The following is a 23,487-nucleotide window of genomic DNA, read 5'->3' as shown; positions in this document are numbered from 1 at the left end:
TTGTGTCTGTTCAATTTTCTGTCTTTCTTGCTGGACTATGATATCTGGGAAGGCAAATACCATTTATCCACAGAACTCAGCACATGATTGCTCATTAAATATTTGAGGAATGATTGAAAGTACTTATCTGTGGTTATCCACATCTTCAGATACTAAATACTCTGTATGAGTCATTTGGACTGAACGAACTAAAGTCCAGTCCTGAGACTCAGGCTGGCAAGCACATAGAAACTTCTCAGAAATAGGTAGAAAATTATTTATGTGGCATTCTCAACAACAACAGTAACAACAAAATAGTACAAATTTAATTCTGTGTGGACGGATTTTGAATTCTCGTCCTTCTGATCAACCCTTCAGTTCAGTTGCTCAATCATGTCCGACTCTTTGTGATCAACCTTTGCAGCTGCTGCTGCTGCTGCTAAGTCGCTTCAGTCACATCCGACTCTCTGCAACCACATAGACGGCAGCCCACCAGGCTCCCCCGTCCCTGGCATTCTCCAGGCAAGAACACTGGGGTGGGTTGCCATTTCCTTCTCCAATGCATGAAAGTGAAAAGTGAAAAGTGAAAGTGAAGTCGCTCAGTCGTGTCTGACTCTTCGCGACCCCATGGACTGCAGCCCTAGAAGCAGCAATTAGTGAACAGGAGCCTGAAATTGTGCACACCACAGTGACATTGAATTCTTCTAAAGGCAATTGACTGGGCCTTCCTGAAGTGAAGATCCTGACTTATTCAGTACATAGATATGACAAAGACAGAGCCTGTGAGTTTGGGGGTCTCAGGTGAAGGTCACCACCCTAGAGGTGCGAGGTATAAGCTGAGTTGCATGGATACCAGTGACAGAGCCATATGCTTGATTCTGGGGATTCCACGATTCAGGGGAAAGCTGGAGAATTCTTTTATTTTTAAGGTTAACAGCAGATAAAGGGTTTAGTAGGCCTCTCTCCATCTTTACAAAACTCTAGTCAGACTGTGAGTGGTTTTTCTCCTTAACACAGATCTCTGCAGGAACTGGCTGCTCATTTAGAAATGGCAGTACCAGAAAAAAAGCTGCTCTAGGCTGAATAATTATTTCATGTCTGATCCCTAAGTCTAATACCAAGTGAGTGAAGCAAGCCCTTTAGTAAAACAAATACCCACATTACGCCGAGAGGAACACAGAGACAAATAGGAAGAGGCAGCCAGTTCTGGTGCCAGGCAGGCGCCAGGGAGGACTGCTAGAGGGCATCCACCTCAGCTAACAACAGAGCCCATCACAGCGTGCCGTTCGGGGTGTCGCCAGCTGCCGGCCTGAGTGGACCCCCACAAGGAGCGTAATGCTGAAGGGTCTTTTAGGGCAGCTCTGCTTTCAGCATGGCCATGGCGTTTGGTAAATTGATTTCCATTTTACTAACTGAAAGCCAGTGGCTAATGGGAGAATGATTTCTGGCTGCCATATGGGCACATGGATATTTTCTAATTTAGTGGCTGGAATATTAGCTGTTCCTCTTTATATTAAGACATTTCTATTGTAATTATTTCTACTGCCCCCGGCTGAAACAAACAGAGCTCTTTGTTGAAAGGTTAAATGAGGAGAGTTGATGACTTCGGTTCACGTTTGGGGAATCAAAAGAGATATGACACCCACATTATTTCAATTATATTCCAGGAAGCACAGCATGTCAGGAGAGAGTGTGGTCTCCAGTGTTGATCAAAGCATGGTGATAAAGCTCAGATCTCATTCACAGCCTTAGAGTCTCAGGCAGACAGGGTGGGAAGAACCTTAGGGATCATTTACCCAAAACTTTTCACATTAGAAATCAGGGCCTGGATAAAGTGAGGTGACTCTCCTAAGATCACATAGCTCTGGACAAGTTTAAGGATGTTCCAGGTCTTCTGAAGCCGTGTGTGAGCTTCCCACTTAACCCCATTGTTCTGTCTCCTTTCAGGTGAGCTAGGCTCGTTTTCTGGCTACGATGTCATAATCACGCTGGTTGAATAACTTTGAAACTTTACTAAGACATAATTTTTAAAAGTTTTAAAAATAGAAAATATAGTACTCTATGTGTTTGTTTTTTCTGGTGAGAACTTTCAAGATTGACTAGGCAACTTTCAAATGTGCAATACACTTTTAACTGTAGTCACCATGCTATCCATTACATTCTTATGACTTCTTTTATTTTTAAAAATTTTTAAAGAGGTTTTTAAAAAGTGTTTATTTGTTTATCTGGCTGTATTCGGTCTTGGTTGCATCATGCAGGATCTTTCACTGTGGTGCATAGACTCTCTAGTTGTGGCACGTGGGCTCAATAATTGTAGGACACAGGCTCCAGAGCACACAGACTTCATTAATTGCGGTATGAGGACTCTCTGGTTCTGGCACGAGGCCTTTAGTTGCTCTGCTGCATGTGGGATCTTAGTTCACTGACTAGAGATTGAACCCAAGTCCCCTGCATTGCAAGGTAGATTCTTAACCACTGGACCACCAAGGAAGTCCCACTTATTTCTTTATAATTGGAAGTTTGTACATTTTTATATATTGTCTTTGTAATAAAAACTAACAGTCAGAACCTACCACCAGGGGGATGTGGTGATTGCAGTACTTACATGAAACAGACTATTATAAATGTTCCATCCACATTTATAGCTGAATTTCTCAAGAGCACGCAGTCCTTGACCTCGTTCTCTAGGTTGCTGAGGGTGGAGGAGCAGAAGAGATGCTAGGGCCCAGGTCTTTTTTGATGAACACCTGTCATCTGGCGACAGGTCCACTTCTCCTAGACAGACAGGAATCTCCGTCTCACACACAGACACTCACCCAAGCATGCATGCATGTAGACTCATGCAAAGTCAACTCAGTCAGGTATTTGACAGTTGCTGCATAATTGATTCACTAAATGCTACAAAATTTAAGCAAACAAATAGGCATCTTTCTCTAGGAGAAGGAGTCTTATGAGTTCTTGGAATGTTGAAAGATGAGAAGAATTTGGAGAATATTTCAGAGGAGAGAGCACACAATGAGGACAGAAATTGATGTGTTGGTGATGGGGTGGGGCTGGGATTAGGAAGAGCGATTGGCCTTGGTCTCCCTGGCCTGGGGCTCACATGTAGTGCAAGTGCTTTCAAGGAGGTCCAGGAGATTATGATTATAGTGAAGACACACTAAGATGATAAACCAAAAAGCTGACACTCTACTCTCAGTGTGGGAACATTGGGGTTACACGTACATGTTTTTGTTAAGAATTAAAATAAACTGGATTCTATGTGAAAGAGCTGTCTTTCTCTTTGGTGACTTGTAGAAGAAGCTCTCTCTTCCCTGACTCCCACATCCATCTGGCCTCAACCTTTTTCTCTGTCAATCTAAGTCAAAATTAAAGGAAGAAAAAAATTCTGTAATTGAAGTTGTCTGTTTTTTACTAGTTATAGCTGTCTTCTCAGTGCTGTCTATGATTAAATCAAAAGCTCAAGTAACTGCCAATGCTGATAGTTTAGGTTAAAACTTTTTAATCTCATTCAAACACATACTGAACAAAACACGTATTAAGTCTTACTGGGTGCCTGAAATTGGGCTGGGACTTGAAACCAGAACAAAATAGGGATTCAGTCCTTAAGCACCTTGAATCTAATAGGGGAAATAAATGTTGGAAAATATTCCAGGTATGATATCAGAAATCTGTACACTGAAACAGGATATATCAAGAGCAGTTAATAGATGTCTGTTGAATTGAACCCTCCTCTTGCACTCTTGGAGAAGGCAATGGCACCCCACTCCAGTACTCTTGCCTGGAAAATCCCATGGATGGAGGAGCCTGCTAGGCTGCAGTCCATGGGGTCACTGAGGGTTGGGCAGGACTGAGTGACTTCACTTTCACTTTTCACTTTCATTCATTGGAGAAGGAAATGGCAACCCACTCCAGTGTTCTTGCCTGGAGAATCCCGGGGACAATGGAGCCTGGTGGGCTGCCGTCTATGGGGTCGCACAGAGTCGGACACGACTGAAGTGACTTAGCAGCTTGCACTCTAGTTCCTGTTCTTTCTTACTGTTTCAAGGACTTGGCTCCTGTATTTATTGCCTCCCCCATTCATTGAGATTTCCCTTTCTATAATATACAAACACATTCTAATTATGCCTACCTAAACAGTAAAATGAGGGGAAAAAAAAAACAAAACAAACAACTCTTGACCTCATAGCCTTCTCCAGCTACTGTCGTCTCTTCCCCTTTATAATCATTTTTCCTTCTTCACTGAACATCGTTACTTGAATTTATTCCAAGGAGTCTTCATTCAGTCCTCCCTACTTCACTGACACTGCTATGATTAGAAGCATTAGAAATCCCTTTGTCACCTGTCCAAGTGACATCTTTCTTTTTATCTCACTTGATCTCCAGTAGCACTCAACAAAATAAACTCTGACTTCATGGAGTACATTTTCTTGCGGATCCTGGCATAGACTCTCCTGGTTTTCTTCCAGGCTAATGTGTCACTGTTCAATCTTCAGGGCTGGCTCCTCCTCTTTGCTCTATCTCTGTTTTTACCTCCTGCTTCTGTCTCTCTTTGCATCCCCCTCCTTTGGTGATCTAACACATACTCTGGTTTTAAATACTTCATATGTATCAATGACTCTCAAACTATGTCTCCAGTTTCTACCTTGCCACAATAATCCAAGTATGAATATCTCCTTCTCTATTTGACATTTACAGATGGATGCCGTATAGAAATATCAAACTTAACAGGATGAGTATCATTTTCTTTGTTCCCCACATTGCCTCTTGTATTACATAAATTCTTTACCTTTCAGCTTATGGCACCACCATATACCTATTTTCTTAAGCAAAAAAAAAAAAAAATCAGAAATTATCCTTGATTCTTCCATTTACCTCAACTTCTAGATAAAATCTATGAGTTGAGAACTATATGTTCTAGGGAATTCCCTGGCAATCCAGAGGTTCGGACTTTGCACTTTGATGGCTGGATCCTTGGTTGGGGAACTCAGATCCCACTTCATTTGCACTCTGCACCCTCGTCAAAGCCTTTGTCACGTCTCATCCAGACTAATGTGGTAGCCACTCAGCCGATGTTCCTGTTTCCTCCCCCTTTTTTTAACCCACTCAAAGTTTTCTGCAAAGGAGCCAGACTATCTTTTAAAAATGCAAATCAAGTTATGTCCACATCCTACTTAAGACCTTCTAATGGCTTCCCATCACACTTAGAATTAAATGGAAACTCCTGGCTTATAAAGCCTTTGAGGACAGGTCTCTGGTTACTTCTCCAGTTTCCTCTGGCATCCTTGCTGTGGTGTGCTGGCAGCTGTTTAAGAACAGGTTCTCTGAGTGGGGGTGGGGGCTGGGAACTGGAGGAACTCTTGATTTATACTGTCTGCCAATTTCTCTGGTGTAACCACTCCCACCACAGCCAACAACAGGCTACCAAAGTCATGTCAGCGGGCTCACAAAATTCCTGAAAATGTAACTATTACCTCTTGCTAGTGGACACACTCCAGTCTCAGCATCTGGTGTAACCTTTATCAGAACCACGTAGCATAGCCTCTGCTCTTCACTTATTCCTCAAACACCTTCATTACTCAAGTATCTGGTTTAGGCCTTGGACGTCATTTTTCTCTCTGCCTGAAATGCTCTTGATCATGATATGGAACAGGAATAATTTTAGTTATTTAAGTCTCAGCCAAGCTCAAAGAACTCCTTATTGCAGTTTTTCTTAACCATCCCCTGCAGTGACTATTTAGTTATTCTCTAGTACATAAGCTGATATGAATTCTCTCCATAAGACCTCAGGGTATCTGATGTTTACCTAATATGTCATTTATTTATATTCCATTTGCCGCATCAGAATATAATCTCTACATTTACAGGGTCCTTGTCCATCATGTTCGCAGCTGCATCCTCAGCGTTAAGACCAGTGCCTGACACACACACTCTAGATACTCAGTTTCAAAGAAAAAAAAAAAAAAAGTCAATGACTAAGATAACGTTTCTGGAACAGTTGCTGTCTGCCTGTTTATATGGCCTTTGTGATAATCAAATTGATAGTCTTGTTAGATAGTTAGATTTCTTAAACATAACTTGCTTTTTTTCTATTCTGCCATTTTGTAGTCATTCATCTCCTAGCCTATATCTTCCCCAGTGGCTCAGATGGTAGAGTCCACCTGTAATGCAAGAGACCCGTGTTTGATCCCTGAGTGAGGAAGATCCCCTGGAGAAGGAAATGTCCACTCGCTCCAATATTCTTGCCTGGAGAATTCCATGGACAGAGGAGCCTGGGTGGCTACAGTCCATGGGAACAAACTGAGCAACCAACACTATAGCCTATAAATCGCAGCCCTTCTTTTAGGAAGTCTTGCATGGTCATTTCAGGCTACAGAGTCCCTCGCTTCTGGGGGCCAGCAGCACATTTTACCTGCATACATCCCTGCTAATTACTCACGCACTGCCAAGTGACGCCCTGTGTTGCTCTCGTGGGCTATGGCTTTATTTTTATTTAGTGTTTCCAGTGCCCACATAGTCTTCTACATGTTTTCTTCTGAGCTTCTGTAGTTCCAATAGAGGCTGGTACTTCCTTCATTGTTCACTAAGGTTCCTGGTGCCAGTCCATAAACACTGTATATTTAGTAAATGTCTGTTATATTTGCTGTATGGTTTTGCATGTCCATGAGCTGGCTGTTTTTTGGTTTCCCCTATAGACAGATGCTTCATCTTTCTCTGCTTTGTGCCATAGGAGATTGACGTATATGTACTTCAAAGAGGCCTTTTTCTGTCTGACTTTGGATGAGTTGAGCCCAGGTCAGAGATCAGGGGCAAGAAAGGAGAGTAAGGTGAGAGTTGGCATTTCCCTGGCCTCTCCTCACCTTGCGTGGTCATCGTGGACTTTCTTCAGCATTTGTTGTAAAGCCTTATCTCTCATCATAGACTATTCTGTGCACAATGCTATCTTTCTGAGTTCCAGTGGCCAGTTCCTCCCCTCAGTCCACCAATCCTAAGATGATAACTGGATCCGTGGTGCCTCCTGGTTCTTTGTGATTCTTACACACGCTGCCCTACAGAATGTTCCCTCCACTTCAAGCACTTTTATTTCTCAGATGCCCCTATTCCCTTCTAACAGGGAGCCTTGACGTGCAGTCACCATTCTTCCTTCTCTCATTCTCAATTAATTCCTGCTTTTTCTTTCTTATGTGGCATTTTTCTCCAGAAGTATCCATGATTTTTCTAACCTGGTCATATCTCCTTATTTCCATACAGCTTCTCTTCATAGTACTCGTCGTTGTTGCAGCTTTACCTAGGTTGGGTGGTTATTGATATTGTATCTGTATCCCTTAGCAACCCATGAGCTCTATTATCACCATGTCTAGATGGTCTCACTCTTGTCCCCTCACCATCTGACAGCACCGGCCAGAACTCGGTGCACATCTGCAGGGAAAGCATGTGATCCTGACTCTGTTGTGGGTGTCACCTCCTATCTGGTGATTTCCTCCAGAGTTACATTTGTAGTTTTCTTGACAGGTATTTCTCTTTTAATCAGTTAAGTCATCCGACCAAAATAATATATATCATGATCAAAATAATATATAAATATTTCAGGTTCGTTATAAAGTGGGATAAATACAGATAAGTAAAAGAAAAAAAATCCAGAGCGGAGTAGTGTGGATATATTGGTGTATACCACTGAAGAATATATTTCTGTATTAATCAGGAGTCCTTTGGGCTAAATTGAACTTAGAAGTAGATTTACTGGAAGGACATCTGGTAAGGGTATGTAGTCAAAGAAGGAGAGGCTAATATTCCAATTTAGGAAGGCCAGGACAATAATTGGAACCCAAGTCTCAAATTCCATTAGCACTTCTGTTCTTCACCTCCCTGACTCACCATCCCTCTCTGGCTGCTAGGATCATTATCACTTTCTGCAGTCCAGCTTCTTATAGCTGGGGTAAATTCTGACTTCAGAATGAAACAGACTTTCCTGTTTCTGGTTAAAAAAGAATTCTTATTCTGGGAAAGCTTTCATATTGGTCCTATTGGCTAGAGTCCGATCCTGAACAAGCGAGTTGGCATCTATAAAAATAAGATTGGTCTTGGGGGAGGAACAGTTATAAAAGGAAAAGAAGTACCTCGAAAGGTAGGTGGGAGTCTTCATTCCAATGTGTGTGTGACTGTTTCTGTTTCATAGCCTCTTACCTCCCATACTGATACATCATGACCATCTTTAAAGAGATGGCTCTGTAATTGTAGCATATCTGTCATCCTGACAGCCCAGACAAAGCAGAGCCCGGCCTTGGGCTGGGTGGCGGGAGAGAGCAGTGTTGCTCTTCATTTTCATTCTTTCAGCGAGGGCACCACTGCCTAGCAAAAGGTGGAGATGAGGAGGCCACAGGGCAAAAGAGGAGGCCTAGAGGGGGTTCGAGCAAAAGGATCCTGGATTTAGGCCACAAGGAGGAAAAGTCATTCAAAGAAAAGGCAAGCAGCCCAAGTGAGCTCATTTCTGAGAGAGGAAACGGGAGTTAATGAATAAAGATAGAACTAAGAATCCGAGGAGATAATTGGCCTTACTAGATATAGGGTCTCTTGCCAGAACAGTACATCCTATAAATGCTAATTCAGAGCCCCAGAAGATTGGAACAGCCTTAGATAAGAGCAGGCTCATCAGTCCTATTTGCAGAAAAGTCCGGAAGGGCTTGGAGAACAGGGATATAAATCAGCATCTCCAGCGTGGGAAGGAAGATGTATGTCACTCACTTTGCTCTGGCTGGGCCGCTTTCTAAAATCTCCTGGGCTCAGCTCCTCCCCGCCCACTGCTTCCACACACTGGAGGAGGTTATGGGATCGGGTCTCTAATCCCTCCCCGGGGTGGCTACTACAGATGCCTTCGCCCATGCCAATGCAGCTGTGCCCTACATCCCAGAGTCTCCCAGGAGTTCTGAGGGTACATTTCCAGCTACCTGTTCCCATCCCTCAGGGAGGTTATCGGTTCCAGGGGCCTACAGCCATGACTCTGGATGTAGCCAATGCCAGCTGCCCCCTGAGCAACATTAGCATTACTTAAATACTGTTTCCCATTTTCTATTCTCATGGCAGGTAACATGATCTCAAATTCATGAAGCATCTGCTCTCCTCATCCATCCACTCTGGAGATAATTTTTAAAAGATTATATATATATATATATTTTGGTAATGACTTTACATTTAAAGCTTTTTTGAAGTGGAAGTTTGGGAGACTTTGAAAAGTCATGCTCAGCAAAAAAAAAAAAAAAAGTAATTTATACTCTCTCTAGTTAATAACCTCTTATGTGCTTTAATAATTTAAACCAATTATCAATGGGAAGGTCTATAGTGTATACTTCAATGATTGCTTTTCGTATATTTCCTCCTTTCTTTCATGCCGTATGCCACTTGTCCTCGATGTGTCTCCAGTGCCTATTATCTCTGCTACACACATAAAATAACTGCTTTAACTAGGAGAACATGACCTTGACATGGAGAAAAGCAGTCCTTTAAAGGATAGCTCAATTAAAATCTAAGGCCTCTGTTCCTGATTGGATTTCATTATTATTCATAAGACTGTGCAGTACTAAGCATGTATTTGCAGGGTCCTGAAGGCTGGTCTCAGAAAAGGTGCATTTAAGTCATCAGTGGGATGCCCGCCTGGAGCCTGGTGATGCTTAGTCACCAATAAACTCATTAGCCTGATCTGGCTGGTGGAGGCTTTACTCCTCCAAATGAATCTACTCTGTGTCCATTAGACTGTGAACACCTTGAGGGAGGCTGTGTAATGGACTAGTCAGGAGCACAGGGTATTAGATACATACAGATATAAATTTAGATTGAAGGTCTGGAATTTTATAAAGCTGATGATCCTGAGCAATTTATGTAAATTCTCTGAGCTCAGTTTACCCACCTGAAAAATGGGAATAATCATATGTTCCCTGCAAAGATGAGGTTGCTGCTACTGCTAAGTCGCTTCAGTCATGTCCAACTCTGTGTGACCCCATAGACGGCAGCCCACCAGGCTCCCCGTCCCTGGGATTCTCCAGGCAAGAACACTGGAGTGGGTTGCCATTTCCTTCTCCAATGCATCAAAGTTAAAAGTGAAAGTGAAGTCACTCAGTCGTGTCCAACTCTTAGGGACCCCATGGACTGCAGCCTACCAGGCTCCTCCGTCCATGGGACTTTCCAGGCAAGACTACTGGAGTGGGTTGCCATTGCCTTCTCTGAAAATGAGGTGATGCATGTAAAATATTTAGTACAATTCCTGGCCCATAATAAGCATAAGCATTAGAGATAATAATAATAGTAAGAATGATGCAATGTCTTACTCTCTCTTTCTTTCTGTGTGTGTGTGTGTGTGTTAGTCACTCAGTTGTAGCTGACTTTTTGCGACCCCATGGATTGTAACCTGCCAGGCTCCTGTGTCCATGGGATTCTCCAGGCAAGATTACTGGAGTGGGTTGCCAGTTCTTTCTCCAGGGGATCTTCCTGACCCAGGGATCGAAGCCTAATCTCCCATATTTTGACAGATTCTTTACCGTCTGAGCCACTAGCTGTATGTGTGTGTATATACACACGCATATACATATACACTCAGTGTCCTTAATGACCATTTGTTGCTGAGAAAAGACAATTGTCAATGATCACTTAACACAAGGTGAGCGTATGAAGGCATTTCACACTAGTGCTCCCAGACAAAAAGAGAGAAGTGTGAACTAGAGCAGGTAGGGATGGCTTCCTTGCAAAGATGGGATATGAAACATGTCACAAAGGTCGGCTATGGACCTGGAACATTTTAGCACACAAAGGACCAATGATTTGTGCCAAGTTGACAGAAAGTGTTTCATGGATGAAACACATTTAATTCTAAGGATAAGACATTTGAACTAATCAGAAAGAGGCCAGAGAGGGTATTGCCAGCAGAATCTGTCCATAAATTATCTGAAGGCTTCAGAGAGGAGGGCCACAGTTGAATTATGTGCCAAGTTCAAAGCAGCAACTTAGCTATTTTAAAGGCAAACCCTGGTCTCTGTTCTCCCATACAATAGGACCTTCTTCCCCATAGAGAATAGTGTGTAAAGTGTTGCCTGCATAGAATGAATATGTAGACCAAGCACATAGTACAAGATGGAATAAGGGTTCGTATCATGAGGATGATGTGTCAGTGAGAGAGAGGCCTGAGGAGCGTGGATACCTGCCACTTGAGGTATAGGAGTGCTAAGAGGCATGCCGTGACTCCCAGGTACAGCTAGAAAATCATTTTAACTTCAGGACTCTACTGACTCTAGGACAAGGTTTCTCAACTTTGACCCTTGACATTTGGGGCTGGATAATTTTCGATAGCAGGGACCTGTCTTGTGCATTGTAGAGTCTTTAGCAGCATCCCTAGCCTCTGCCCAGTAGGTATCAGTAGCAGCCTGTCAGTTGTAACAACCAAAAATGTCTCCAAACATTGTCAGATATCCCTCCATGGGGCCAAAGCACCTCAGCTGAGCTTATCACTCTATACAGCAATAAAAATTTGGGGAAATAGGAATTCCTAGACACCCTTATTCCTGCTGCCCAGAGTCTCTGATCTGAATCTTTTTTAATACTGAGGCTCAGTTCTGGCATTTCTGAGTCTAGTTGACTTTAGTCTGTTGACAGATGGGCAGCTTCACGACATGAAGCCAAATGCGTTTGGCCTAACAGGGTCAAGAAGAAGCTAGCTAATATTAAAGAATTCAGATGAAGATCTCTTTCTTAAATATAACTTTCCCCACCTCCAGAGTTTATTACAGCCTTTGGGCAAATAGTAAGCAAAATTCTGTATTCCCAGAACAAAATTCTATATTCCCAGAACAACAGTCCATATGCCAAGGTCAAGCCTGTTTGCAGCAGGGTTGTGCGGTTTTGTGCCATCACAATTTTGACCTGCATTTCTGACATTTGGCTCCATCATGACAATGGAGAACTCAACTGAGTACAAAGGCAATCATGGGTGGAGCAGGAGAAACACATTTCAAACAGCGCTGGCTTAGGTAGTGTTGGAGGAGGTTAAATGTAAACTTCTTATCTTGTTCTAATGATTACAACTTAGTGGGACCATTTGAAACCAAGCTTAATGAAAGCACTTGTTTCCATTATCCAAGTCCACAGTATACACATTCCCCCTTAAGTGTCTTTCCAAAGGCAGAGTAGAACTGAGTTCTAAAATTGTAATCATCTGCTAAACACAAATCGTATGACTTCTCTTTATATCAAACTCTTCTTCAATTGTTATTTTTGGCCAAATGCACTTGGAGGTTGTTCCATTTATTTCTCCTCAAGAGAACCAGGGCCAACTCTGCATCTCTGATGAAGTATGACTGTGTCTCAGAGCCTATTGGCAGCAGCCTAGCTGCCAGCTCTCAGGATGCCCATTAGTCTGGGCCATAGCTGGAAGACCAGGCACAGAAACAGAGAGAAGACTAGCCAGCCCTCATTTTTTTAAGGCTAAGATTATACTTGGTGAATCATTCTTTTTCTTTTAGTTAATGTTTCTCATTCTCTCCTTCAGTAAAATTTGTTTTCCTCAATGTTTTCAACATTCTAGTTTGTACTTAGCTTTCCTTTTAAATTCAGCATCTTAGTCAATGACCAGGCTTTCTGTTCAAGATTTAATGTCAGACCGAACAGAGACTATGGGCGAAATAAAAATTCTGTAGCTAGCTCTGTACTCTGCTCCAGCCTTTCATTCCCTGCTATTCTAAGTTCTTTGAATTCATTTCCAGTCCTTTGTGTTTCCCATCCAGGTGGGGTTTTGAGTTGAAACCCTAAATCAGGGATTCCTCAACCTCTAGGATCTAATGTCTGATAATCTGAGGTGGAGCTGATATGATAGTAACAGTAATAAAGTACACAATTAATGCAATGCACTTGAATCTTCCCTAAACCATTCCCAAGCCCAGGTCCCAGTCCATGGAAAAATGGTCTTCCATAAAACTGGTCCTTGTGCCAAAATGACTGCCGCCCTAAAAGACACATTTCCATATGATACTTAGACCTCCAGATGGAGTTTAGAATGGCAAATGCAATATTACTGTGAGTTCCAGTGTTAAACCACAAATAAAGTTTGAAGAACTGGATATGTTGCTTTTGAAATTCAAACACCCAAAGACTGAAGGGTCATTGACACCACATGATTACATTTTTAGCTTTAAATAGGATTTAAACATTTTCTTACCATGGACAGAGGCTGCTGATCCATATAGAAATGAATTGCTTTATTATCAGAAGTTTTAATGTAAAAGCCATTGCTATTGTTTGATCTTATATAAGAGGAACAAATATGTCCTTTCTTTAAAAAAAACAAAAACTAACATCTTATTTTTTTAGACGTCTTTATTGAATTTGTTAGAGTATTTCTTCTGTTTTATGGGGTTTTTTTTTTCCCTTTGTTTTGGGGTGGGTATGAGGCATGTGGAATCTTAGTTTCCCAACCAGGGATTGAACCCTCACTCCTAATTGAAGACCTGCATCGGAATATCAAGTCTTAACCCCTGAACTGTCAGGGAAATCCCTATCAGTCCTTTGTTCTCACTGATTGCTCGATAGGACCTATTTCTGTCTTTTACTATTTAATATGGAGAATTGTGAGACCTGGGTTACAATTGTCAACACTGAAAAAGATGGGTAGTCATAAAAATTGTGAAGTTAACCAAGACCAAAAGCCCATTATAAGTCACAGGAATCTCCTGAAAAGAGGTGTAAGTACCCCTCATATTACTGTGTGATTTGATGTCCTCTCCCACCTGAGCAAAGCAGCTTCCTTTGCTTACTAGTCAGTGTTTTCTTACAGCTCGACAGTGACGTATGGACAGGTTAAGGCCATAGGAGCTGCATGATGGTGTGAAGTGGGGTACAGGACTAAACATAGTACCAGCCTTGCACTGAATGCTTGTCATTCAACCACCATGTCACCAGTCCTCTGGTCCAGAGGAAAGGATAAGTAGGTGGTAGTGGTGAGCCATTTGGCTCAAGAGTTCAAAGGATGAAAAATCACAGCTGCTTCCCTTATAAACCATAAGGGTCAGATCACTGTTAAAGACAACTTACGAGAGTTAAGGGAGAAGTAAAATCAACATGGAAAATTGGAGCCGCCTTAATGTGCTGAGCCAGCATCTGCTGCAGAATCAATTAACTGGGCAGGCAAAGCTCAGGCCATGCAGAGAGACTCCTACCCCTTGCCAGGCCAGGATCTTGAAGAAAGACCCGCACATCTGTTGGCCTGTTCATTGCAGGTCTGAGACCACGGAGGTTCCTGGGGCCAGATTATTAGAACGTGGCTTTTTCTGAGTCCAAACATCTCTCTGAGGAGAAAGACAAGCAGGAGATTGTCCTGTGGGCAGGACGGGGGGCTGCAGCCTCAGAAATGTAATGGGCTTATCTGATGCTCCAGGTGCCTATGAGCTTTCTGCTTCTGCCAGTGTTTATTCCTTTTGTTATCATTAATATACAGATTATCATTTGCCAACTCCCATGAGCTTCCTGACTGTAAGGAAAGCATTTCTCTCATCATCAGCTAATGAGGACATTTTGTCCCTGTAATCCCTGAAGAAGTGTACTCCTTCCCTAATTAATCAACAAATATTTACTGAGCAGCTTTGGGCACACAGTCCCACTGCCTCTCCCTCCCAGGCTGTCCTGTCCTCTGTGCTCTCCAAGAACTCCCTCTGCTTGTACTTTTGTCGCACGTTGACTGCACTATATGATCGTTCCTTGCTCACATGGCCGATTCTCTTATTAGACCAAGAGTTCTCAAGGATAGGGGCCATATTTTTTCATTCATCTCTGTAAGTCTAGTGCCTAGAATAAGTCCTAGCCTAGAGTGGTTTCTTGATAAATGCTTGTGGAAGAAAGGAATCAATGGATGAATGCACAGAGAGTTTCATCTCCTTGGCTCTGGGAAGAATCCAGGAAAAACAGAAGCCACACCCTCTACTCCTTGCAGAGCTTGCCGTCCACGCGCAGGTCAGAAGAGAATAAATACAGCAGACAATGAATTACTACCAAGGTTCATGTCGTATGTATTATGGGTGCTGAGATGGGGTGATCAGGACAGGCTTAGAGAAACCAGGTGAGGGGCTCAGAGTGGTGGCACTTGAGTTGTGTTTGGAAACTGGAAGTGGTGATGCTGGGTACCAGGCAGACAATGGGGATCTCCAGCCCTCCTGACCCACTGGTCATTCCTTGCGAGCACTTAATTTTACCTGGTGTGTAAAATGCAGAGCCTCACATTAGACTTGGGTGTCGAAATGAAAAGTCTGTGATTTTCTTTTAGGTGGTTTACAGTCTTTCACATAGAGGAGGTCGGGGAAGGAATGAAGTTAAGCATAAGTTCTGTTCAGGAAGGCACTTTCTGAGGTGCTAAATGAAACAGGAAAGACCTCTGTGCCCTTGTGAATCTTCTCAGAACCTGACCAGACTCTGGCCCCTCCGCAGGCCTCCTTTTCTTTTCTCTTTCTTACTTCACTGGGCTGGGGAGATGCTCAGACTTCTTTGGTCTAAACACTCTCAAGACATAGTCAAGTGTGTGTGGAAACCTTGAAGGTAGCAGCAGAGAATAAAAAATGTAGAACATGATAGGTGGTGGTTGGTGGTGATTGCAAGCATGAAATTAAAAGATGCTTACTCCTTGGAAGGAAAGTTATGACCGACCTAGACAGTATATTAAAAAGCAGAGACATTGCTTTGCCAACAAAGGTCTATCTAGTCAAGGCTGTGGTTTTTTCAGTGGTCATGTATGGATGTGAGATTTGGACTATAAAGAAAGCTGAGTGCCGAAGAATTGATGCTTTTGAACTGTGGTGTTGGAGAAGACTCTTGAGAGTCCCTTGGACTGCAAGGAGATCCAGCCAGTCCCTCCTAAAGGAGATCAGTCCTGGATGTTCATTGGAAGGACTGATGTTGAAGCTGAAACTCCAGTACTTTGGCCATCTGATGCAAAGAACTGCCTCATTTGAAAACACCCTGATCTGAGAAAGTTTGAGGGCAGTAGGAGAAGGTGACGACAAAGGATGAGATGGTTGGATGGCATCACCAACTCGATGGACATGGGTTTGGGTAGACTTTGGGAGTTGGTGATGGACAGGGAGGCCTGGCATGCTGCGGTTCATGGGGTCGCAAAGAGTTGGACATGACTGAGCGACTGAACTGAACTGAACTGGTCGGTGGGATGAGATTTTAATGGAGGCCAGCAGTAGCTTCTTCCTCCACAGCTGCATTCTCCCTCATCCCAACTCACATTCCACACATCCTCCTCTCTGGGATGTCCACTCAGTCAGACCTTTGAGTCCCATCTGCCAATCCCAGGATTAGGTCAGCATCCTGCAGCTGGCCTTCCCCATCCAACTAGCCCAACAAAGAAGGCTCTTCTCTGTCCCCTTCTCTAATCAAGCGTAGATTAGACCCAGCTCTGCTTCACCTGGTCCAGGGAGTTCTTGGTAAGGTCTAAGCCACATATGTCACACTACAACCCTACTACTCATCCAGGCTTGGTGTCACCCAGAGAGAATCCCTTAGTGGCTTTCTTTCAGAATGCACTAGGTCCTTTGGGCCAGTTATTTGCAGGAATCCTTAGAGACAGGAACTTGAGAAGGAATTGAAAAGAACTGATTAAAATAGAGCCTATTTATTGACTGGTGTTGTAACTGGGTGCCTTCACGTGACTCCTGAAGATGTCTTGTGAGACCAGGTGGGATATGGAGGACAGTTCCCTTCTGCTCCTCGGTGTGATGGACCACTTTCCGGTTTGTTGTGGGAAGCTGACTTGTGGACTGGCAGCCAGAACCATACTTCTTTTAGATGTGATTCTGAGTCTTGGGGAAGAACTTTCCAATGTAGCCTTGGATACCTTTCTCTTCACATAGCTTAGCCTGAGCTCTTCTTCAGGGCTGACCTCTGTTGCAAATGTGCCCTGGGACAGGCATATTTTGTGGAAATGAGGGCTGGGTTCAGGAAAGTCAGAGAGAGAAAGTTTAGGAAACCAGGCTTTGGACCTAAAATAAGACATAAGGTTTCTGCTTTGTGTTCATTTTTATGGGGTTTCTGTGGGGATTATCCTCTGTAGGATGGCTGCCCTTTGGCTGGAGCTTCGAGTGAGGGTGAGGGCCATGAGAACTGGGAGAAAACATGGGGAGGCAGAGGAATGACCTTGGGAAGTTGAGGTGGATCAACATCCCTACAGTCTTCTGACCCTAATAATGCCTATGAAATGTTTGTAAACACAAAAAAGACTGCAGAGAAGGATGATGTGGCAGAGATGGGCTTCCTTCCTCATCCCCTCTGCTGCCTGTCTCTGACATATCCTGGGAGCCAGGTACAATGAATTCTTTGGCCTCCAGAAGAAGAAGGTAAGTCGGCAATGCATAGTAAAGAGCTCCTGTCTACAAGTAGAAACCCCCTGTCACCTAGCTAGTATGATGTTGAGGAACCCCACTCTTATCTGAGTGTTACAAATAAAATGAGAGACTTGAAGAAAGTGGCCTCTGAGGGCACTTGTGGCTACAATATTTGTGGATCCATGGCTTCACTTTGAGTAGCTGATGAGAAAAGTCTGATGAGGTGCATTGTGGGTTAAACTGTGGATTTCCAAATGCTGGCCATTTAGCTGTTATGGAGGGAGAGAGCTCTGGGTAGTAGATACCCCGATTACTTATCAGGATAGCTGGTTGGATATCGGGCTGTTGGCACCTGTGTTCACTAGGCGAGTCCAATCCCTGGGAATTTAGGCAATGCATATTAATAGGCTTTTATTATTCATTTATTCTGTTTTTAATTGACCCATCCAAATGTTCTTGAATGACTACTACAACTGGCTTTGTGTTGAGGACGTAAGAAAAACAAAAGCAAAAACAAGAAGCTGTCCTTACCCTCAAGTTGCTCAATACTCAGTGAACAGAACAGGATCCGTAACTCAGGAGGGGCCCCCAGTCCAAAGGTGCAGCCAGAAGAGGCTTCTGGCAGAAGACTCTCAGAGCTGAATTTTGAGGACTCACTGGGCTTTGATAAGATTGGAAGTGTTGGAGGGGAAGTAAGTAAAGGCCAGGAGGGTGTTGAGAACAAAGGGTCTACTTATTGGATTTCCCAGTGGGGAAGGTGTCCAAGTAGAGATGGGAGACTGAGAGTGAAATCTTCCTCCTGGGCTCCCTGACCTTACACAAGGGACAGGACAGGGAGACTTGAGCCACAGAGGATAAAGAAACCTGAATCTGGCATCTGTCGTGTTCCTGCCGTGTTTTGTGGCTTTGTGCATCTTGCCCGGGGTACATTCTGCAGCTTGTGGACGCTTATTATCCATAACAATCATAATAATTAATAAAACCTTTTAAAGGGGGTTTTAATCATGCTTGTGCTTTGCTTCCAAACACATAATAAAAAGGAATTACTTATAAAAGTGACAAATTTATTCCTAATTATACCATTATTTTGTTATGCAATACAAGTAAAGCAATCTTTGAAGCTGGAAAAATGTCTCATGCAGAATTAATTAGAACAGTACGCTGTTTGGAATTAGGCAATTATTTTATTGATATTTCACAACTAGAACTTTGTAAGAGCACCTCAAATATTTTCATTAATGCCAGTAAATAGTTATTTTAAACACTTACCAGTATGAGTTCTCAAGATATACTTTGGACTGTTTTTGGACCTTATGAAAATGTTTTTAATCTGAGAGAAATTTTATAAGACACACGAGTCTCTGCAACCCCAGGGAAGTTTTGAGGAAGTAGGTGGCAATGTTTAGGGAATTAACTTCATGACACCACAGGGGGGTGGCTGCAGAGACATAGCAGTGGGTCCCAGCCGGAAGGGGGTCCAGGTGTCAGCACCTTGCAAATGAAGGAATCAGAGAGGGAGAGCGAGTCCCAGGTCAAACAGGAAGTTATGGGCTAAGATCATAACTCTCGTCCCTGGACTCTCATTTCTGTGTTCTCACTTTGCTTAAAAAATATCGACTTATTTTGAAGGTTATGGAAGTAATACCTATTCATATCCAATCCTCCTTCCTGCTGCCTTCGGACTCATGCCCACACTGACGTCTTTATTTCATTTTTTAGTAGATTAAATAGCTCATAAGTACAGCCATGTATTCTTACTTTGCCTCACACATGTAAAACTTGCCTCTTTGTCCACCTATTCCTAGGTATTTTCTCTCTTAGTTTTCTCCCAACAGCCCATGTTCAAGGCCTGGCTCATAGCACAAATGCTATAAAGATTTGCTTAGCTTTACCAAGCTCACAGCCCATAACCAGAGTGTAGGAGACTCGATATCTCATGAGATTCTTGTAGGCTGACTTCTTGGGTTCAGAGAGAGGTTGTGAGTGAGGAGGCAGCCATGTTTGTGAGACTCCATCAGAGAATATCAGCAACCTCTGGTGGGAATGGGCATCTCATGTAGTGGCCATGGCCTCATTCATGAGTTGTGTCTTTGGCTGTCACTGAGGGAGCAAAGTACCTTTTGTTTCCTTGTGTTGTTAAGAACAAAACTTTTTTTTTTTTTCCTACTGAATGTAGCTAATTCTGGGAATATGCACGACCAGAAAACATGTTGGCAGGCAGGTCACTGGCATTCAGATCAGTTGGTTCCACACTCCAAGGGGGAAGAAGCAAAAGAGCTGTGAGAACTTCACGGTTTGCAGGAAAGACTCAGGCAATGAGTTCACTGACCTCAGCTTTAATCTGCATTGTGTCACTTCCTCACTGAGTACCTTGAAGCAGAGAGATGCCTGCTTTGGGCCTCAGCTGCCCAAATTGTAAAATGAGAACATCAGACTCCCAGTCACCTGGGACTTGTCTGAGATTCACTGCAGTTACTTGCCACACCGCACATGGTGGCTTCTTTTCTTGCCAGAAGCACAGGTCTTGTGCGCTCTGAGTAGCTGAAATAATAAAAACGCTCTTCAGTCTTCCACGGCAGCTTGCTCAATCATTGCAGCTCTCTCTCGGCTCGGCTTTGCTACCTAATATTTAACCTAAACCTTTTTGCTGCTTTTGTTTTAGTTCATCGTCACTTGCTCACTTCTATCAATCTACCTATGCATTTCTGTGCCACCTCTCACCAGAGTGCTTTGCACCTGTCCTCTCTGAGCAATGAGGTTAATATTGAAGGTAAAATCCATTTCGTAGAGATAATGTACTATAGACCTTTCAGAAGAGCTCTCTATGATAATGAGGAATGAGTTACCATGCTGAGGTTGTTTAAATGTCATTTATTTTAACAAGTGACACTCTGAATTTATTTAAAGTTGACTACAATGAAGGAAGGGTGGAAAGTTTTAAAGTTTCATGAAACAATAATAGAACTGCAAAGCAAGGAGCCCTGAAAGATGGATCTGAATGGCAATTCTGATTACAAGCTCCACAGGAGGCTAGTTGGGCAGAATGCTTCCTGCAACTTTGGAAAGACTCCAGAGACATGGAGAATGAGGATGTCACACAGAGAGCACTGGTTGGGCTCTGACTGCCTTCTCTTTTCCATGGTGCTCATGTTTGTACGTTGGCACCCATGTGTATGCAAATGTCTGGGCAGGTACACGTGTGCGAGTGAGCTAGCAAGGAAATATTCTCTTTCCTGTTGATGGCACTATTTAACACTCCTCCTGGTGCTGAATCAAGGCTATGAGTCCTGAGGCAGCTGTCACTCAGTTTCTCTTGCTTTCTTGTCTGGAGAAGCCTTTGACTGTCTGAGAATTGAGACCATGTCTTATGCTCATCTCTACCAACAGGAATTAACAAAGTTAGATATAATGATTTATGAAGTGAAGTGAAAGTGTTAGTCACTCAATCACGTCCAACTTTTTGCAACCCCGTGGACGGTAACCTGCCAGTCTCCTCTGTCCATGGAATTCTCTAGGCAAGAATACTGAAGTGGGTAGCCATTCCCTTCTCCAGGGGATCTTTCCAACCCTGGGATCAAGCCCGGGCCTCCTACATTGCAAGTAGACTATTTACCATCTCAGCCCCCAGGGAAGCCCAATGATATATGCTTATTGATTGAAAAACTGAGCTTGGGAAGGTAGACAATGGTTAAGAGCTACAGAGTCTCCTTGGAGAAAACATGGTAAAGGGCTGAGGAATTCCTTTCCTTGACTTGAATGAGTGTTCTTAAGGATCTAGGAGGGGATTCATTTGTTTGCAAGCAACAGAAACCAATAAAAACTAATTTAAGAAAGAGGTGGTAGCATAAATAAGGATTGGTTGTCAGGATATTGGTTTACCTTGGCAACGTAGGGCAGCTTTCAAGGGCATGGAAGAAGGGGTTGGAAAGCTGTCAAGGAACCATTGTAGCAGGGACTCCTTCCTTCTTTGTCCTTTGTCTCTGCCTCTCTGCTCACCTTCTTTTCTTCCTTCTTCCACTCTCTGTGACTGGCTTTCTCTCTCTCTCTCTCTATGTATATTTTGAGCAGAAAATAGCTGCCCAGAAATTCCCAGTTCTATCCTTTCAATTCCAGCTACACATGGAGAAAGCACTGGTTGAATTCAATTCCACTTCCATATTCCTAGGAGAGATCATCTGATGGGTTTGACTTACTTCAAGAGTCCACCCTTAAGAGATAACTATGTATATTCCCCTTGCCCTTCTCTCTACTGGTGTAAATAAAGAACATCTCCCCATTGGTAAATAGTAATAGCAAACATCACTTTTACATGAAAAAAAAAAAAAAAGATCTACCCCTGGTCCAAGACAAGCGTGGGCTACTGGGGCCTTGTTCCTGAGTGTGGAAGAGGCAGTTCTCATGGAAGGTGGCCAGTCTGAGATGGGCAAAGAGCACAGAATATTTCTAATACACCAGGGAATTTTAGAGCATACATAACACTGAACTCAGAATCCACTCCACCCTGTCTTCCTCATGAGGGAACTTGGCATAGAGTAGTTAGCCTATCTAAGTGAAATGATGTCTGAGGTGGGTGATTTCATGAAGAGTTAGATCATAACAACATTTTTAAAGTTAAATAAGTTATTTTCTTTTCAGTCCAATCAATTCCCTATTTGAACATTTAAGATAATTATAGGTTACAGGTAAATTATATATTATACTCATGCTAAATTATAACCCATCTCCACCAATTAATATTTATTGAGCAATGAATGGGCAAAATATGCTAACTTAGGGATTCCAGACCTGAGTGTAATTAGGTATTTCGGCTGGGAAAGATTATCGCTGCATCTTCCCAAACATCCCTCCCTTCTCTCCCCAGTGTACGTGAAGGGAAATGTGGAGATAATATGCTAACCCTTCGCTTATCTCTGAAGTTGTTTACACAGGGAAAAAAATCAATTACTTTAAATATTTTAGATTCTATTTCCCAGTAACTAACCAATTGCAATTTATGATGATCTTAAGAGCCAAGCAGAAGAGTGAAATGTAATGTTCTATATTTTTCCTTCCTTTAGGGCTTCTTGTGAGCCTCTCACATGCAGGCACGGAGGAGATGACAGCAGAGTTGACAGCCTGGTGCTCCTGAGCCTGGGATCCAGTTTGGGAGACAGACTGGTGAGTCCTCTTGGCATCTCTGGTCGTGTGGTCCAGTTCAGGAAAGGCGGTTATCATTGTGCAGAAAGTAGAAACCACAGGATATCTGTGGCTTTGGTGACAGTGAATGGAACTTAAAGTTTAGCAATTAGTAAAGCATTTTGAAATCCAGAAATTAAGGTTTAAACCATGCAACAGATGACTGTTTTAAAGGAATGACTATACTCATGCAGGAAGATATGGCAGTAGACCAGTGATTTAACATTTGTCAACCCCCATGATGACTTTAGGACTTCCCTCATGGCTCAGATCGTAAAGTGTCTGCCTACAGTGTGGGAGACTCGGGTTTGAACCCTGGGTTGGGAAGATCCCCTGAAGAAGGAAACGGCACCCCACTCCAGTACTCTTGCCTGGAAAATCCCATGGACAGAGGAGCCTGGTAGGCTACAGTCCATAGAGTCGCAAAGAGTCAGATATGACTGACTGACTTCACTTCGCTTGTGATGACTTCTCTTCACAAAAAGGATTAATACCGAAACCTTAAGGATGCTCTCAGTCTCTATGGACTACTTGGGCAGTCAGGAAGGGGAGGGCAGAGGGAATCAGAGAGGGTTGGAGGTTGTCCATGGCAGATGTGACACAAGTGGGGCCTTACATAGAAAGCACATTGACCATCAGGACAGCTTGACAGAGAACACATTTCCTGGCCTGAATCCTTTAAATCTGGAACCCTATTATGGTAGGAGTTCATACGCAGTTTCCATAGGACATTCCAGTTTATGCCTGTCTGCATTTGGATGATGAAATGCTTTATCCCTTACTTATCTCAGACATCAGCACACACAGAGGTTTTAGAAACCACCACCTGTGATGGACTGATTCACTCTTCAAGTTGCATATATTAGTGGAATCCTTTGTAAGCCTGTACATTCTCTCTTCCACCCATATTTGTATTTCTGACAGCTCTAAATATCCCACCTAACATACAGATGTGCACTCAGTGCAATTTCTACTTTCCAAG

At 43.1% G+C, this 23,487-nt stretch overlaps 1 long non-coding RNA gene across 1 annotated transcript in view; it reads left to right on the top strand.

Moving 5' to 3' along the window:
* The window catches only part of LOC133257379 (uncharacterized), a 412,549-nt gene that overhangs the window by 320,261 nt on the left and 68,801 nt on the right, over positions 1-23,487 (top strand). The window contains exon 4 of the long non-coding RNA XR_009739525.1: positions 22,388-22,487. This is a non-coding gene — a long non-coding RNA (uncharacterized LOC133257379). The remainder of the gene's footprint in view (positions 1-22,387; positions 22,488-23,487) is intronic.

The sequence above is a fragment of the Bos javanicus genome, chromosome 11 (assembly GCF_032452875.1).
Source record: "Bos javanicus breed banteng chromosome 11, ARS-OSU_banteng_1.0, whole genome shotgun sequence".
NCBI classification, from domain to species: Eukaryota; Metazoa; Chordata; class Mammalia; order Artiodactyla; family Bovidae; genus Bos; species Bos javanicus.
Note: the sequence above shows the minus strand (reverse complement) of the source record. Positions and strands in the feature narration are given on the sequence as shown.